This window comes from Euprymna scolopes, chromosome 10 (genome assembly GCF_053919585.1).
Source record: "Euprymna scolopes isolate OS-2025 chromosome 10, ASM5391958v1, whole genome shotgun sequence".
Taxonomy (NCBI): Eukaryota; Metazoa; Mollusca; class Cephalopoda; order Sepiida; family Sepiolidae; genus Euprymna; species Euprymna scolopes.
In genome coordinates this window covers 3,820,527-3,824,987 of record NC_136491.1, presented here as the reverse complement: position 1 = coordinate 3,824,987, position 4,461 = coordinate 3,820,527, and the positions used below count along the sequence as shown (strand labels likewise).

General features: G+C 34.5%; 1 pseudogene; it reads left to right on the top strand.

The window, feature by feature from the left end:
* The first annotated feature begins 633 nt into the window (after positions 1-633).
* On the top strand, positions 634-1,128 carry LOC145286361 (actin-related protein 2/3 complex subunit 1A pseudogene; annotated as a pseudogene).
* The last annotated feature ends 3,333 nt before the right edge of the window (positions 1,129-4,461 follow it).

Below are 4,461 nucleotides of genomic sequence, written 5' to 3'. Positions count from 1 at the left end.
ACATTAAATAAGCTGCTAGAATAATCTCTCATTCCTACAAGTTTGATGAATAAGTGTTACTGAATTTTATTTATAAATTCATTCATTAAAACTTGTTTTTCTTGACATTCATTATATTCTTTTAGGACATGCATATGTATGAGGCGCACTTAAATGAGATTATTAGAATCCCATTATAAACGAGTAGAGGAAAGTTTTTTTTGCAATTATTGCATACTTTCACCAGACAATAACAAATGTAAAGCTTAAATTTAATTGAAAAATACTTTTCATGGTGCAGTAAAATCATCGCAAGGAATACATTTTTTACATAAAGAGTATAGTGCTATAAAAACCAATACAAACAATCGATCAAAATACTTATCCTAATATTTCATTAATTCTGGCAACTTATTTTAACAATTCAGCATGTTACTATGCATGCATAAATTAAAAAATATATAACGTCTTTTAACATTCGATAATCGCACAAACAAAATTAAATTTCTAAACATGATGCAATTCTGATTAAAAAAAAAAATATAGCATTTATAAAATGTTGAGAATTTCAAAATTAAATAGTGAAACCCTTTAAATTTTACTGAGCTATAATATTTTAACATTATTGCCATTCAAACACGCATTGCGGCGAAACCTTCTGGCGCTCCATAGTCGGACGGCAAAATGAGTTTCGGGACTTTGCTGGCTGAATATTCGAGCGGTGGCGGTGGTTGGGTACATGATGCCTTTCACTGAGTGGTGACAAGTTGGCCTGGATTGTGACAATTCAAGCATTTCTGTTGTCAATGCTGCTAACGGACAACAGATGGCTACTCTGAAAACAAACATTGCCTTTTGTATCGCGTACTTGGTTGAATGAGTCTAGCATTTTGGGTGTGGGTTATGATTGTTGCCCTCTGCTGTTCGTATATTCCGACCAAGACCAACTGAGTTTTATGTGTAAGTTGGACATTCCAAAGGAGCAGTGTTCTGGCACTCAAAGTGCAATGCAAAGGTTTCGCTATTTAGCTAGAATGGCTGTCGTCTGACACGAAGAATGTAAAAACTCTGCACCAGAACACCATCACGCAAGCCATCGTCTATTCTGGAACCAAAGATAAGTGTTCCAAATTGTACAGACAGAACTAGCATAAAATGTAAACACGGCACTTGTTTAGGAAAGTATATATGCACAAATACCGAAACGCCCTCCGAAAGAAACGGCCCTGAAATATTTTCTTTACGGGTACCAGTACTTAAGTTCCTATTTGTGAGCGATTATTAAAAGTTAAACGTTGTTACATTTATTTGTATTGTTTTATTATTGTTGACGATTTGATCTAATTTTTTTTCTTTTTGACCAATTAGCTAAGCTATAAAGCTGTGACTTTAAGTCGTCATTCTGTTTATGGATATAATAAACGCTATCAAATAAGTTAATTTCTTTTGGCTACAGAAATTTTATTTGTTATGTATTTTTCTTTTCCACTGAATTTTTTTCGAACGAGTATCGAGATTATTTCCTTAAGGATGTATGTTACAAGGCTGAAATTATTGTATTATTTAGAAAACCCATTTTTCATAGGCAGTAGAGAGGATGTTTTAGTTATTGTCTGCTTTCAAGTAACATTAACAAGATGACGTAAAATTCAAATTTAATATTATTTGAAGATCTGGTTCCTCCCAACTCCAAAATAAGCGGTAGATATGAACAACAAATGGAAACAGCCAGGTCTACTTTTTTCCTTTTTGGTCTTAACGTTGGCCGCCCTAAAATTGGCCAGTAAGTTTGCTACATTTAGAGAAAAATACTTGCTATATATCGAGAAAAAAAAACGATGGCTAACTTGAAAGATACTAAAGAGTTAATATACAGTAAGAAACCGCAACTTCGAAGACTTCTCTTTATATTTCTAATGGAAAATTATTCGTGATTTTTGGAACTTATACTGATTTAGACATAAATATATACGGAAAATGTTTTCCCTTTAATGTTTTTTAGAATATACCAGTACCTGCAGGTTATCGTTCTAATCCAGCACTAATCGACAGTAATCAACAGTGATGACAATCAGGCATTAACGTCAAAGAAAAAAAGTAAATCATAAGAAACGATTGGGTTTTGATCGTCAATAGTGGCGTATGAGTTATTTTTTTAACTTAATCATTATATATTGGGTTCAATATATACAAATGAAATTGTACATTTTCTACAAAACTGACTACAATGCCCAGTCTACAGATTCAGGATTTGACAAAAGGAGTATCCAGATTTGAGAAAATCTTTTTAAATGTTTTGAGAGAATTTGCCTGTCATGGGGTTAAAGGTCAATGAAAACTCTTTCGCCAATGTTGGCTGTAAACGCTTGAAATCATAGATGTAGGTTACTAAGAAATGGATCAACTTTTTGATTTGAGCCCAAAACTAAGGCTTTGAAATTGGGGGTCAAAGTTTAAAAAAATATTTGTGGTCTTTAATAAATTACTGAAATTTTACATATTCAGACATGCAGAAAGCTTTCTAAGAGTTTTAAGGCGATAATTTGGCTGCCAAGAGGTCAAAGTCGAAAGTTAAATTTTGAAGATTCTACCAAACTTCTCTGCCAATTTTGGGTCTAAACACTTGAAATTTATGATGTAGGTTACCTGGGCATTAGTCAAAAACACACGCACTAATATATATATACACACACAAAGTTATGAACAATACATAGGGGGCAAACAAAGCAGGCCTGAACTGCCAGTGTATAATAAATACGAAATCTGCAGTAATCAAGATATATTTTAGCGTATTCTCCGACAGGGCAGTGCTGGGGGTTCTGATAGTAATTCTATAAATTAGTGTTATATATTTTGCACCGAATCATAGCTGCAATAAATTGATATAAAATGTTTCAAACCGTTGGACAAAAAAGCTGGATTGAATATCATTTTTAACTTTACTATCTGGCAATGTTACGATGTTTTCCGGTGATGGTTGTTAGTATCGTTCTTAACAGGCGTGAACAATTAAACAGTAAACTCTTCCCGGTTCGAATCATCTGTAGAATATACGAATAACATTATATGGTTCTTTAACAAGTAATTGTATATCCATTGTGTTTGTTATTTTAAATGAACGCCTGGTGACAAACAAATGGATCAAATACTCTAATAAGTCGTTGAGAAAAATTCCGTGTAAGTGACATTTACTTATTCGATATTAGTTTTCTAATAAACGAACATGTAAACACATGCTGGTGCCTCGGCGTTTCCCGCATGGATAGTACGCTTAAAAACGATATTTTAATTTATGCAGATTATGTACATATAGAATGAAATCGTTTAATGATTGTTATATATTAGATTGAGTGCGCGGGTGTGTGGATGTGTGTTGAGTAAAAACAATTGGTAGTAGTCAGGCAGGCTCATACCTGTGACAAGAAGGCGGAGATAAAAAGTGAAAGACAAAGTGACGTCTTATCCATGACGCGACCGGAATTGGAAACGTAGAAATTAGTAAAGTCTTTACAACCGATACGATGACTTGCAAAAATGGCGACGCAAAAAACAAAAACCTTCCTTCTAGAAAACTGCCAAGTTGAGATTGACGGAATTCATGTTTTCAGCCATTTTCTTTTTGACCTTCAAAACGATACCGATTGCAAGAAAATCCGTCGACTGTGTTAAACGTTTTATGCAGATATACAAACATATTTTAACAGACAGGTGAGAGTTATATAACAGAGTAACGGGGGTGCCCGGCATTTGTGTGGAGGAAAAGAAGTGCTCGAACACGATAAGAGTAGAAGGAAAAGAACGTGAAAAAAAAAAACTTGTTAGTAAGCAGGCTCGAATCTGTGGCGCGATTCGGAGGGGGAAAAGAAATGAAAGAAAACGTGAGACCTTACCGCTGTGTAAAGAGGCGAGAGGGAGAGAAAGGCTATTAAATTTAGCGATTTAAAAGTTGACATGCAGAAAGTAAAAATTAATTGAAGGAGTTGACGCTGTTATCCAGTTAAGCATACCGATTTCCACCGGCCCTATTTATTTCACCATGATGTTGAGGAAAACTATTCCCCATAAAATGAATACCAATTTCTGATGCGAGCGATTTCCCTACAGTGATCAAAGCTTTGTGGACGTCCCTGGCGGGAAAGTCAAGGTACTAAAATGCCGAACAAACACGGGAGGGAAACAGAATAGCGCGAATTTGATAAAAGTCGATCAAAATAAACCTACAGACGACGTAATCTTATTACTAATCTATGGAGTATATGAAAAATTCTAAAATATGGAAATCGCCGAGAACCCCCGCGAAAAAAGCCTTTGCTGGAGATACAAAAACGTGTGCCATATATATATATGGAGTAATAAATTTCCCCGTTGACTAATTCTCAAATTAAAAAAGGCAAATGCCGTTCAAATACAGTGTTATTTTAGCAGTGTTACGTTAGCATATTTGGGTTTGTCCATAAATGCCCAGTAAAATCACTAATATAT